Source organism: Prionailurus viverrinus, chromosome B2 (assembly GCF_022837055.1).
Source record: "Prionailurus viverrinus isolate Anna chromosome B2, UM_Priviv_1.0, whole genome shotgun sequence".
Lineage (NCBI taxonomy): Eukaryota > Metazoa > Chordata > Mammalia > Carnivora > Felidae > Prionailurus > Prionailurus viverrinus.
The window spans coordinates 90119073-90134414 of record NC_062565.1 but is presented as its reverse complement, the minus strand read 5'-3'; the positions used below and the strand labels follow the sequence as shown (position 1 = coordinate 90134414).

The 15342-nt window shown below is 40.0% G+C and overlaps 1 pseudogene; it reads left to right on the top strand.

Moving 5' to 3' along the window:
• Positions 1 to 7939: 7939 nt before the first annotated feature.
• LOC125166478 (small ubiquitin-related modifier 2-like) lies at positions 7940 to 8725 on the top strand (annotated as a pseudogene).
• The last annotated feature ends 6617 nt before the right edge of the window (positions 8726 to 15342 follow it).

Below are 15342 nucleotides of genomic sequence, written 5' to 3'. Positions count from 1 at the left end.
AATAAATTGAAAGTCTGAAAAAGACTGAAACATTTACATTGTTTCAAAGGACCTCCATAAAAATATATTAATCACAGAGGGGGAGAGAGTACCTTTATAATGGGTAAGCCTGGCAAATACCATTTTAATCAAGTGAACAAAGGGAATATCACCAGTGATGGGACAATCAAAATTGTATCACCCAATAGCATGCAGTGAGAAGAGTGTCACATCTTTGATATTCCTGCCAAAGGTGCACTACCTGAATCATGAGGAAATATCAGACAAATCCAAATATGGGAACATTCTGCAAAATAACTGTCCTGTCATCCTTAAAAGTTTCAGGTCATGAAAGGAAAGACTGAGGCACTGTCACAAACTGAGGAGACTAAAGATAAATGATGTTAAATGCAACATGTGATTCTGAGCTAAATCTTTTGCTATGAAAAACATTATTGGGACAATTGGTAAAATTTGAATGGGGTATAAGCATTCAATGTAGCAACCTATCGATGTTAATTTTCTGATTTTAATGGTTGTATTGTGGTCATGCGGGGAATTGTCCTTGTTTATAGGAAATACACACTAAAATACTCAGGAATGATGGGTCATCAGTTTGGCAATTTATTTTCAAATGGTTCGGGGCTTTAAAATATATAAAATATATTTCTAACTTTTTATAACTTTATGATTGTTTACAAAAATTAATAAAAAAAATAAATTCATCGATCTTTTCTTTTTTTCCGAAAGAAAATACATGCTCATTGTAAGTAGTGAAAGCAAAGATGTACAATGAAAGCCTTAATCATCATCTTCCTTTCCTCCTCTGTCCCTATGCCCCATAGAAACAATGTTACCATCCTGCTATTTAAACAAACATACATAAACATGTAGAAGAGGGAATTTGCTATTAATGATCCTCCTGATCCCCGAGAGTAGCAGAAATAAAAAGATGCAAGACAATCATCATGTATGTATCCAGTTTAACAAATAAAATGATCCCCTTGGACTTTGAAAGGAATAACAAAATTCTCAAGTCTGTCTGTGATTTGCCTTGGGTTCTCCCATTAAGGGCACTGAATTATGCGCCCAAATACACTGAGTGAGGACATGGAAGCTTCTGAAATCTGAAAGCTTTCAGATGTGTGAGGGAGGGGCTCACACCCTCCTGAAAATGTGCAAACCAGCATGAGATAGCTTCCCCAAGTGGGGACTGGCCAGGGCAGCATGTGGTGCTGCCCTCTCTTCCCACTTCCTCAAAGTAAGTGTATTCTTATCTGCATTAATGCAGTCTTCTGCTACTTTCCCTTTTCTCCCCAGCTATAGCACTCTGTAGATTCAAAACACACCGACTTCATTAAAATGCCTTTTTTTTAATGCATGCTACTACCAAACCACACACTCAACTCCCATCCTCCAAGTGCGATTGATGCTAAGGGATTCTTTTTTCTGTCGTGCTTTTTTTTTTTTTTTTTTTTGGATTCTGATTTTGTTATGCCAGTTTAAGATCATCTCTGACTACTTCATCCATGGTGTTGATAGAACTACTGAGGACATGGATCCGAAGACAGAGGCCTGATGTTTGTCCCTGAAAACCTCCCTTTAGTGCACAGATACAGTCATCCAAGCAAGTAGAAGTCCAATAAAGAAAAATGTCTGCCAACCCATTTTTCTCTATTTTGGTGGCAAGAAATTGTTTAAAGATATATTAGCGTCAAATGTCAGGCTTGGAAAACAATTATGCTATACCTGCCATATTCTTATGACCCATTTGCCTATTAACTCTAATAAAAAAGTCAAATGAAATAGTCTGCCCCAGTTTATCATTAATGCTTCATTGTTACTGATGCCTAGTAAGCCTTGATTCTGTTTCTAAGTGCAACTATGTCAATTTTACATAATCTACTATAACCTTATCCAACCTTCTTAGTAATCAAAGAAACGTAAATCAGAAAGCAGTGATAATATATCCTTTACATGCCAAATGTTGAGAGTTTGTAATAATTTGTTGAATGTTGTTGAAACTGCAGGGATATCAGACTTTCATGCAACTGAAAGACATCTTTCTCAATGGCAAATTGGCAGAAGTATCTATGGCCTTGAAAATGTAGATTTGCTTTGTCCCAATATTTCCCCTTCTGGGATTTTATCCTAAGGTCATCATTGATACACACAAAGACAGAGCTACTAGTATGTTTGCTTTGCAGGGGGTGGGGGGGTGGGCAGTTACATGCTAAAAGCCCAAAACAGAAGATTCCTTTAGATATGTATCTATACAATAGAATACTATGAAACCACTTAAAATAATGTTGTAAAATGTTTCATGTCCTAGAGAAATGGTCACAATTGAGCCAAAAAGGCAAGTTACAAAACGGAATATCTAGTATGATCCTATTGTGTGTGTGTGCGTGTGCGTGTGTGTGTGTGTGTGATGTGCACACACAAATGACTGAAATGTGTATACTGAAATAGGCAGAGTGGTTGTCTTTGAATAATGAAGTTAAAGGAAATTTTTATCTCATTCTATTTGATTACCTATATTTTCTAAATAGGGAAAATAGCAGTAAGAGCCACTGTCTGTTATAAACACTACGTATTCCTACAGGCATGGCTGAAGCTAATAGGGTACAAAGAACCCATTCCTCTGTTTCTCCCTTACTCTCCATATTATTTTGTTCTACCTTTCTTATAGCCTTTCACATCCTGCTTCATATTTACCTCTATATAATTTTACTTCCTTATGAAATGGAAGAGCCTTTGAATTCTGAGACAGGATTTTAAATCTCTATATACCTCCACTACCATGAGGCATATTCTCTTCCAGTGTGAGAGAAGATAATAAGTAATTTCTGAAAAAATGAATACATGAACATTTACTGAAAACTGAATGAGGATAAACATTTTTAAAAAAGAAAAATTCATTGGTAGTGCCTACAATATCATGGGTGTTTGACAACCAAAACGTTATATGGGGCTCATGTTACATGTCTTTCTGGAAAGAGGATTAGGCCGATCTAAACTAGGGGGCTTCTATATTCCAGCCTAACTGCCTGCTAACTCCTATTTCCAGACAGGTAAGCCACAGACTCTGGCCTCTTCTTGCCTCAGATGTTTCCAGAACCATCCCATTGGTAAAGCTATGAGCCTGGGATACAACTTCTATGCAAGCACAGTGAATATCCACATTCTCTAATTTCATAGTGAGCTATTGTTAACCCAGGAAAAAAAGCTCCACAATAAGTACCTTATGACCAAGCACTTCAACTTCCAAAAGGTCTCTCTTATCACAGCTCAGTTCTCTTCTATGTTTCCAGCTCAAATTAAAAAAAAAAAAAATGTTTTTGTTAAGTTTTTTTCCAGACATTTTTTTTCTATTTTAGGCATTCTTACAAAAATAAGACTCCAGTTCTAAGGGCAGACATTTGGACCTTTCTGGCAGGGACTCCCGCCCTGGGCAAGCACACTTGATGATCACACGGTACATGGTCCCTTCTCTCATGACCATCTGCTAGACTGGCTCTCTGCCCACTCACAAGCGCATTGAATTGTTTCACTAGGACACAGGTGCCAGGCTATCATGGGCTTAAATGAGCAGCCCACATAATACAGCAAAATGTTCCTCTTCCCTTCAGGAGGATCCTTCCCCATGACAGCCTTAAAGTAGTGTCACTACATGGCTTCTGAAGCTTGATTACAGCCAGAGACATGGGTGAGCCAAAGAAAACACTGTAAGAATCAAAAACCCTTACAGATGAGTGGTCACAGAGCAGAGCAAGTGGTTGTGCTAGCTATGGTACAGGTAGAGGTGTGGTGTGAACAAAAACCTCAGGACTCTAGAAAGAAAGAAGTCACCACCCCTTAGATTTATGTAAAACTGAAGAAGGAAATATACATTGTGTGTGTGTGTGTGTGTGTGTGTGTGTGTGTGTGTGTGTATGTGTGTGACTATGCCTTAACCTACAACAGAGAGAAGAACAAATAACATGGAAATTAGAGCTAAAGACATGAGGGCATGTCTCAACTCTACCACTTGATGAGACCTTCAGCTGGCCACTGATCTCAATATTCTTAACAGTTAAATAGGTATAACAATAATACCATATGTTAGCATCACTATGATTATATATCTATCACTCCAAAACTTAGTGGTTTAAAACAACATTAGTTATTTTCTGTGAGTCAAAAATTTGGGAGCAGTTCAGCTGGGCAATTCTAACTCAGGGAACTTCAAGAGGCTGCAGTCAGGATGTGGCTGTGCCTGGTGCCATCTTAAGGCTTCTTCACTCATATATTCTTCACTCATATGTCACCTGGCCTGGAAAGACAGGAACAGTGAGAGCTGGAGCCACTAGAATGTTTCAGGCATATCTTTGTGTCTCTACACATTCTCTCTACATGGTCTCTCCAGCATGGCAACTTCAAGGTAGCCAGATGTCCTCCATGGTGCCTGCGAAAGAGCATATCTTGAGAGAGAGATCCAGGAGAAAGCTGTACTGCCTGTTATGATACAGCCTTGGAAGTCACATAGTGTCACGTCCACATATTCTATTGGTAGAGGTAGTTTACAAAAGTCTACTGCATCCTACCCATGGAGAAACATCCACATTGGATTGTAAGAGCATGAGAGATGAGATATAAATTTTCCATCTTTGGAAAATATAATCTGCTGTGCCATGCAAGGTTGTTTTAAGGATTCAATAAAAACATTCATATTCCCTTTATAAGCTGTAAAGCACTATACAAATATTAGCAATTTTTATCACAATAGTAATATTAAAATGTATCTTTTTATCTCAGCCTATTATAGAAGGTAATTTCCACAGATGAGGCTACAGGGGCAGAGTGAACTAAACTTCACTAAGATGGAGTGAAGGCAGTAGTAAAAGCACAGAAGGCATCTACTCAAAGACCAGTGGGACATTATTTATCCCAAAAACTTTAAGAAAGGGGTTATATATTTCTTTAGTCCCATATCCAAAAAAGAATCACCTGGCCTTAACAACCTCTTTCCGTTCATGCAATTGAGTAGAACCCAAATGCAAGTCTTAGATCTGCCACTAACTCAAGAGTGGAAATGAAGGAATTGCCTAACTGGGGGGCTCCAAATGATCTTTAAAGTTACTATAAGTTCTAGGAAGTTGGGACTCTAAGAGCCAGTTGGATTCTCCTTGCTAATTCAATGGATTAAACTTTTTTTTTAAAATTTTTTTTTTTTTCGACATTTATTTATTTTTGGGACAGAGAGAGACAGAGCATGAACGGGGGAGGGGCAGAGAGAGAGGGAGACACAGAATCGGAAACAGGCTCCAGGCTCTGAGCCATCATCAGCCCAGAGCCCGACGCGGGGCTCGAACTCCCGGACCGCGAGATCATGACCTGGCTGAAGTCGGACGCTTAACCGACTGCGCCACCCAGGCGCCCCCAATGGATTAAACTTTTAAGGCACTTATTTATACAGACCCTAAACCCCAGCTTTCAACTTACAAATATCCTTACATTTGAAGGAGTGGCAACACAGATTAATGAGGGTGAAAGACAGGAGTAGAAATATTGCCTGTGCCAAAAAGGAGGGTTTCCAGGGTGCAAGGTTCAGGGCCCATCTCAGGTGAATCCTGAGAACAGACTAAACAGAATCTGGGGCTCCCAGGAAATGAACTTGGTGAAAGGAAATCAAGATCTAATCCCTACCTGAGACCCAATACCCTCCAATCATTCCCCTGGCTCCTTGATGGTCTCCCTTCCCATCTTAGGCCCCTCAGCAAGATAAGTGGATCAAAAAGATACACGTTCCCTGATGGCTGTAATTATTTCAGGCTGCCACCACTGTTAGCATCAGAGAATTTTGCCTGTTAGCTATTATTAATCAAAATTACTCAGGTGGGCATTTTTCAATGCAGAAAGCAATCTACAGAGTTGAGTTAGAGAAATGCAGTGATTTCTGTAAAAAGAAAATAACATATTTGTATATACATATATATTCATTCAATCAATAAATACTTGTCCAGTTAATGTATATGCTTTTGTGTGCATAGAACATCAGGGAGGGCACATAACAAACTGAAGGCAGTTGCTGCCTCTGACAAGCAGAACTGGAGACTGGGAGAAGGGATGAAAGACTGTTTTCACTAAATTTGCTTTTGTACTTTTAGAGTTTGTACCACGAACATATATTATTCAAAAAATTGTTTAAAGTTACTCAGGGATAACTTGTGATCAGGAGGCTTGCACTAGTGGTAGGCTTCCTGAAAGGAGAAAAGACCCCAGGCTTTTCACACCATGGCTCTTTCTCACATGAGGATTTCACTGGTTTCTATTTAAAATACATCATTAAAAGTAAAGTGATAGGGGAGCCTGGGTGCATCAGACGGTTGAGCATCGGACCCTTGGTTTCGGCTCAGGTCATGATCCCATGGTCATGGATCAAGCCCTGTGTCAGGCTCTGTGCTGAGTGTGGAGCCTGCTTAAGATTCTCCCTCTCTCTAAAATAAAAAAATAAATAAATAAATAAAGTAACATCATATAACTTTTTTTTAATTTGTTTTCACCTGAGTTCCTCCAAAACTGTAAGCAGTTGATTTGGGAAGTGATTCCAGGTTGCAGAATGAAGAGGCCACTAAAGACGGAAAGGAAAGCCTCTCCAAGGACAGGCTCCTAGTTGGCCACCACTAGCAGGACCATTGTTTTCCTCAATTCTGCAGAAATGTCTGAGAAGCCTTATGAAACACAGAACAAAACGTGGCTAGAAGAACAGAGAAGGAAGTAGTTAACCATCAGCTCCCATTCCCCCGGGGACAAAGTTGCTTCCAAAAGGGTTTCATTTCCCTGAACTTGTGGGTGGACACTTGTTAGTGCTTACAGGATTTCCTAAGATTTCCTACCTGCAGGTGTCAGACATACCCCAGACAGGAAGCAAGAAGTGCTCATGGCACAGGCCTGAGATAAGGTGAGGCGCTGTTGGGACACAACCCAAGTGAGGCTAGCTGACACGCCCCCACACACCCCCCACCCCCGCCTCCACACCCCCCTCCCTGGAGCTGGTTGCCACAGCAATGGCTGGATCAGAGGGGAGACAGAAAAGTGTCCAAACACTTATGACAACTTCCTTCTTTTGCAAATTTTGTATTGTTTTTCTGTCCCTGGCAAAAGCAATAATAATAATAATAATTCTGTACTTGTAAAGGTTAAATTAGTCAAAGAAATCATAAATATCATATGATTTCACTCATATGTGGAATTTAAGAAACAAAACAAATGAACATGGGGAAGGGAAGGAAAAATAAGATTAAAAAGAGAGGGAGTTAAACCATAAGAGATTCTTTAGACAGAGAACAAAATGAGGGTTGCTGGAGGGGAGGTCAGTGGGGGGGATGGGATAAATGGGTGATGGGCATTAAGGAGGGCACTTGGGGGCGCCTGTGTGGCCCAACTGGTTAAGCACCCGGCTCTCGATCTTGGCTCAGGTCGTGATCTCCCAGTTCATGGGATCAAGCATCAGGCTCTGCACTGACAGTGTGAAGCCTGCTTGGGTATCTCTCCTTCTCTCTGCCCCTCCCCAGCTGGTTCTCTCTCGTGCGCTCTCTCTCTCTCTCCCTCTCCCTCTCCCTCTCCCCCAAAGACTAAATAAATAAACTTTAAAAAAAAAAAAAAAGGAGGGCACTTGTTGGGATGAGCACTGGCTTATATGTAAGTGATGAATTACTGGGTTCTAATCCTGAAACCAATACTATACTGTATGTTGACTAACTTGAATTTATTTAAATAAGTTTTTCAAAAAGATGAATTTAATATATAAAACATAGCCAGTTGCTTACATAAGAAAAGAATGTTTCTGCAAGGGAGGGTACTCAAGAACAGTAATGCTAGGTGGCTCCATGGATGAGAATTGAAGGTCAGGGAAGATTTTCAACACGTATCTTGTTGTATCCTGAATTTTGAAGTACAGCTACACTATCCATTACAAATGAAATTATTTTTAGGCCGCTCCTGGTGCTGCTTGTGTGGTCGTTCGGTGCAGACCTGGTACCTCTCTTGTGAAGCGGCAGCTGAGGAGACTCTGGCGCTCGCCGTGGCCAACGAAAAGCCCAAGGAAGGAGTCAAGACAGAGAACAATGATCATATTAATTAGAAGGTGGCAGGGCAGGATGGTTCTGTGGAGCAGTTTAAGATTAAGAGGCATACACCACTTAGTAAACTAATGAAAGCCTAGTGTGAACGACAGTGTTTGTCAATGAGGCAGATCAGATTCCGATTTGATGGGCAGCCAATCAATGAAACAGACACACCTGCACAGTTGGAGATGGAGGATGAAGATACAATTGATGTGTTCCAGCAGCAGACAGGAGGTGTTTACTAAAAAGGGAACTTGCTACTTTACTCCAGAACTCTGTTCCTCCAGACCAAGAAGACATTCTCAATTAGAAAAACGCAATTTGGTTCCACCACATCCTGACTATTACAGTATAGTTTTCTCTATTCTTTCATTTTCCCCTTCCCCATGCCCTTATTTATTGTACATAAAGTAACTGTGTAGGTGCACAAGCATTTTGCATTTTTTTTAACTAAATGGCCAATGGTATGTTTTGATCGACATCAAATGGAGATGGGATGGGGAAAAATACTGGTTCTGTGAAAATACCCCCTTTCTCCATTAGTGGCATGCTCATTCAGCTCTTATGTTTATATTCCAGTAAGTTATTTTGCTCTCACTGTTTAACAAAAAAAGAACAACATAAAAATCCTTGCATACCTTGTTTGATTGGAGAATTTTAATGTTTTTCATTTATCATTGTAAAACCAAGGACAATTTTACAAGTTTTTGTACATAGCTGTTACATATAGGGCAATCTGTCTTTAAGTAAGGATAAAGTACTCTAAAAGAAATGAATCCTAGTTAGTTTTCCCTTCAAGTCAAGCGTCTTGTTGTTTAAATAAACTTCTTGTTTAAAATGAAAAAAAATTAAATTAGTTTTAAAATTTTTTTTTTTTTCAACATTTATTTATTTTTGGGACAGAGAGAGACAGAGCATGAACGGGGGTGGGGCAGAGAGAGAGGGAGACACAGAATCGGAAACAGGCTCCAGGCTCCGAGCCATCAGCCCAGAGCCCGACGCGGGGCTCGAACTCACGGACCGTGAGATCGTGACCTGGCTGAAGTCGGACGCTTAACCGACTGCGCCACCCAGGCGCCCCTAAATTAGTTTTAAAGATGCAAATATAAAACACATAAAATTAAAACATCATATATCAAAAAAATGTTTAAATAATGAAAGAAAAAAAATACAGGCTTTTGAATAAAGGTGGAGATTGGAATATATGTTTACCTCCACTCTATCTGAAGGCCTATGAGAGTGAAGAGACATTTTTAATTTTTTTTATGTTTATTTATTTATTTTTTGAGAGAGAGAGACAGAAAGCAAGCCATGGAGGGGCAGAGAGAGAGGGAGAGAGACATCCCAAGCAGGCTCTGCCCTGTCAGCACAGAACCCAACACGAGGCTTGAATTCACAAACTGTGAGATCATGACCTGAGCTGAAACCAAGAGTTGGATGCTTAACTGACTAAGCCACCCAGGCACCCCAATTTTTAAGCATTAGCCAACAAAGCAAAGGCAACAAAAGAGAACAAAACAGCAACAAAATCATGTAGGTGGAGGGTAGATGGATGAATAATAGGGTGGTTATTCCTGCTTCAGATTCTCTCTCTCCCTGTCTCTCTGCCCCTCCTCTGCTCACATACACACACATACCAGGTGCCCCTAGCATTATACTCTCCAGCTCCATCCATGTTGTTGCAAATGACAGGATTTTATTCTTCTTTATGGCTGAGTAATATTCCATTATATATATATATATATACACATACACACACACACATATATACATATATATACACACACATATATATACACATACATATATATATACACACACACATATATATATATACACACATATATACGTGTGTGTATATATATATATATATATATAATGGAATAATGTACAAATATATACACATATATTTGGATGTGAGACTGAGTCAAAAGAATTTAACATTTTTATGGTTTTTATACAATGTGTTGCATCAAATTTTTGAAATGAGACCATTTAATATCTAGAGTGAAACTATAACCTTTTTTAGCTCATGAAAAACCACATCTATTCAAGTTTCATTTAATAGTTAACATGCTCAAAAGCACAGCCACAAAATGATTTCAAGAAAGTATACCATGAAAATCAAAGAAATGTAATAAAATGAATATACACTGCAGTTGTTGCAGAACTGACATGATACTTTTTGCAAATGAATGAGATTTTTTTTTAAGGTATCAAAATCGGCTTATTTACTCTTAGTTGAAACCCATTTATTTCCTCAAAGAGCAACAAAGGAGATTCATCATTCTCCTTCAATAGTTCTCCAGTTCTTACCAAAGATTCCCTGTGACCATTGTCCTGACCCAGGCCAGTGTGTTGAGTTGCTTTCTGTATGTGCAAAAAGGAATCTATCTTCTACCTGGGCAGATTAGAGATGGTGACATTTGAGGAATACCACAGTGATTGACCTTTCCCTTTCTCTACAGACAGGCTCACCCCTAACATTGTAGGGCCAGAAGGTAAGTACAAATACAGTACAAATAGTACCAATAGAGGCTAACACACTACACATCCAAATATTTAAAATCTTCAAATCATAATAAAACATTACTAAATGAAATATGTTCTATAGCCCCACCTGGCTAAATGTGACATCAAAACAACCTGGAAGGCCATGTTCAAATCTAGGATGGTCAGACTCCTCTGAGCTCTGCACCAGAACATGGTACAGAAAGGAGAGGTGACCTCCAGCCACAGGCCACCCTCCTCTCTTTCCACTTCTCCTTATCATTCCCAGGCAGGTCTTATACATACATTGTTCATTCCAACCAGTAAGTCCAGGCTCTGCCCTCCATCACCTCAAACAGTAGCCGGGCTTCCCTGTGAGCCAAGTAATAGGAGGGTCCACCCTTGGGAAAACGAACCCAGAGTGAAGGCCTGCACGTGCCTTAGAAAAAGGACCAGGCTGTTTGGACAGGGAATTTCTGTAAGGTCATCTCTCCTTGGCCCCCAGATATTTCTTATTCTGTAAGGAGGAGCTGGACCAGAGGAGGACCAGAGTAGAAAGTCCTCTCATGGTGGTTTGGGGATGGTACTGCCATAAATACGCAGCTCTTACCTTTGAAGACATTGTTCTCAATTAAAATATTGTTCTCTGAAAACATGCATCAAAGATCTTTGCCCTCTTGTTAACATTTCACAATTATGAGCACATTCCTTAGGATCAGTTTACCTGATTGCTTGGTTCCCATCCAGGAAAGCAGAAAGAGGCCTTTGGGAGAGGACATGCAGAATCACTGCCTGAGAAGCCAGGCCAGTGGGCAGGTGGGGCAGCAGGGTACAGCCTGGGTGAAAGGAAAAGAGGCTTTGACTACACTTGGCCCTGCCTCACTAGTCTCCTCCTGACTGCCCTGGGAAGGGGGGGGGGGGGGGGAAGAAGGGGGGGGTGCATGTAAGCCAATAAAGAAAGAGGAAGAAAAGAATAAAATTATAAAGTGGGGAAAACCTCCGTGCCTCTATCCAGATTTTCATCTTGCATCTGCCTACACAGCAGATCCACCTCTAAACTACACGAGTAAAATACATGGCCAAATAGAGCTGCACTTCCCAACTGACATTTTTCAAGCTCCTAGTGTTTAAAAGCAATAATAGCATCAGTTGCTTTTATTGATCAAAATACTAATACATGAAATATTAATATAAATCATTTCTCCAACAAAACAGAATGGTTTGACAGCCTGTGAATATGCATCAAATGAACAAGATTGATAGTGCACATTTTTACTAAAGCCCTAGCTACTCAAGTCATTTATCATTTAGCTAAACACTAATCACTACCTTGAGGTTTTAACTATTATACCATTTTAGATGCTTTTATTCTTCATCACATATTATTTAATTTACAAATAAAGACCAGTCGTTAGAAACAAGAAGCATAAGTGATACTGCCATTGAAAACAAGTTGATATAAGAATTGTAAGAATGCAATGAAATTGTACAAAGATGATTTTTATCTACTATGTTGTACCTACCTGCTCATAAGTCCTACAAACCACATCAGGATGGTTCTAAAAAAATTTTAATTATGCCAAAGTATGTAATATATTAACTATCAAATTATCTTTGGGGTGCCTGGGTGGCTCAGTCAGTTGAGCGTTCGACTTCAGCTCCGGTCATGATCTCGTGGTTCGTGGGCTCGAGCCCCACATCGGGCTCTGTGCTGACAGCTCAGAGCCTGAAACCTGCTTTAGATTTCAGATTCTGTGTCGCCCTCTCTCTGTGCTCCTCCCCTGCTCACACCCTGTCTCTCTCTCAAGAACAAAGATTTTTTTAAAAATTTTTTAATTATCTTTGCATTTGTTGGAAATAAAGACTAACCACACTATAAATGTGCTCTTTGAATTGCAAAGCCTGCAGGAAGCAGCCTAAAGCATTCTCTCTTATTTTGTTTCTCAGAAATAAAATGCAAATTGTAAAAAATAAGCTAAATGATTTTAAGTCCAAAATACAAGAATTATAATAGTCATAAAGTAGATGCTCTAGTGTAGAATTAGATGCTTTAATATAGAATTAGATTTTTAAATCCAAGTAAATCCATTTAAGTACCTTAAATGGAAAGTAATATGTCATTGACTAAATTGTCAATAAATCATCTTTTGTCACATAATTAATTTAAAGTAAATTTATTCCCATGCATCACATATAACAAAGAAAGATGTCAACATTTTCCTTATCATAAATAGAATCATTAGGACTAAACTTTTTTAAGTCTTTATTTATTTATTTATTTTGAGAGAGAGAGAGGGTGTGTGTGCAAGCAGGGGAGAGGCAGAGAGAGAGAGAGAGAGAGAGAGAGAGAGAGAGAGAGAGAATCCCAAGCATGTTCCACGCTGTCAGTGCAGAGCCTGGCGGGGGGGGGGGGGGGGGGGGCTCAATCCCACAAACCATGAGATCATGACCTGAGCAGAAATCAAGAGTTGGACGCTTAACCAACTGAGCCACCCTGGAACCCCAGGATTGAATTTTAAATAAACTTTATAATCTAATGTTGAATAATACAATTTTCTAAACTAAAACATTTTACTTAAAACCATTTCTGTAGAATATCCATGCAAAAATAACAAAACAATTTTTAAGTTCTTACAATCTTAAAAGTTCTTAAGGGGACTTAACAGATTACAAGTGACTGTGAAAGAGACTCATAAGTCAAAAGCATCCCCAGCACTATATGCTGGGTACAGTCTAAAGCCCCATTAACAAAGTCTTTCTGTCCACCATTAAATTCATGTGCAGCCAGACAGAATTCAGCTCTGAAACTACACTTCAGTTTCTATGTTTATAAAATGAAGATAATAGTACTTCCTTCCCAATATTGTTACAGCCACTGAGTGAGATTACAAATGGAAGTGGCTCAGCATTCGATACATTGCAGATGTGCGTATACAACATTAATACATGCAGATACACATCTCTAGGAGAAGAAACACATCAACGCAAACCTCACTATTATTTAATTAATTAATACCAGCTTCTTTCCTGAAAAGAGACGAAAGCAGAAAGTTAAAAGAGGAAGGTAATACAGGCTGGAAGAGGCACACAAAGTGAAGACAAAATAGGACAAAAACATTGCAGCCATTCTGCATACTTTTGCCTAAGTATGTTTCGGATAAAAAGTCTGCAAATAGGGGCGCCTGGGTGGCTCAGTCGGTTAAGTGTCCGACTTCAGCTCAGGTCATGGTCTCACAGCTTGTGGGTTCGAGCCCCGCGTCGGGCTCTGTGCTGACTGCTCAGAGCCTGGAGCCTGTTTCAGATTCTGTGTCTCCCTCTCTCTCTGACCCTCCCCCGTTCATGCTCTGTCTCTCTCTGTCTCAAAAATAAATAAACGTTAAAAAAAAAATTTTTTTTTAAAAAGTCTGCAAATAACATAAATGTACCTTTCTCCCTCCCTCTGAACCAGCGTGTGCCTGGGGACCTGGCACCCAGGAAGCACTCTAATATAATAAGACATCAGAAGGAAAGCTTCAGTTAGCACCAACTTCCATAAAGTTGGTGCCGTGTAACTAAATACAATCACTAACTACTAAAGTACAACTAACTACATAGAATCACAGGGCCACAGGATGGTGCAGTGAGAGGGACCCAAGAGACTACCTAACCAGCTCCATCCAACATTTTGCAAAAGGCAAAATAAAGAGCCTAGGTGACCTGCCCAAGACCACACCCAATTAGAGGCAGAGGCCAAAATTGCATTAGGATTTCCAGGAAAGTGCCCTTTCTCGTTTGGGGCGGGAAGCTTGTGTATATATGTCAGGGACATGGGAGAAGATAGCACAGCCTCTAGAATATACAAGGCAAAGATTTCTAACACTGCCAAAGTGTGCTTGGCTGGCAATAAGATCCAAGGTTGATAAGGCAGCAAGACTTTCCTCTAAGGACAGAAAACATTTTGCATTATCCTCCTAGAGAAGGCAGTTAGACTAAGACATCCCTGCTGTCAAAATAACTGCTGCTTCCAGATATGTTTTCCACCTACCCTTCAGAATGGAAATGAGCCCAGATCCCTTTCTCAGAAGAGTTAAGCATGGAATCATCACTCAAATGGAGCAAGCAGCTTGCAGAATGGCTGCAATGAGTTCGTCCCCTAGTAAATAGATTGAACATTATCGCTCTACTTCATATCCTCAGTGGAACTCAGTCCCATGAATGGAGTGGTATATTATAACTGGCATAAAATAAGCCACCACTTTAGTTACAACACAGGATTGTCCAAATAAACAAGCATTAATCATGCACATTATGTAGAGCATAATGCTTCAGAGAGCTTCTGCAAGCAGCTCCAAATGAACTCGACCAAATTATACCATCTGACAGCTGTTCTGTGACCTGTGGGAAATGAGTTGGTGGTCTCAGTCCAGTTCCTAGAGGACAGGTGTCCAAAGCACAAAAACTACCCTCACAATTGGGCCTAATTAGCAACCTGGTTGTTGCAGCCGCAGTAAAACCTGGAGTCCATGTCACCGCCATGCTGTTGGAGTCTTGTCTCCACATCGGGTGGCATGCACTAAAGGCTTAGTGCAGAAACGCTCACAATGGCGACTGCACAAAATGTCGTTGCTTCAGGAGAAACAGAACTGGGTCCAGGACTGGCTCTCTGCCTCTTGGACTCCCCTGAGCCAAAGATGTCAGAGACAGGGTTGGAGTGTGGGGCACTGTTTTAATCCATGGAACGAACATGTTTGTAACACTTAAAGTGTTATGTACTCCTACCTTTAAT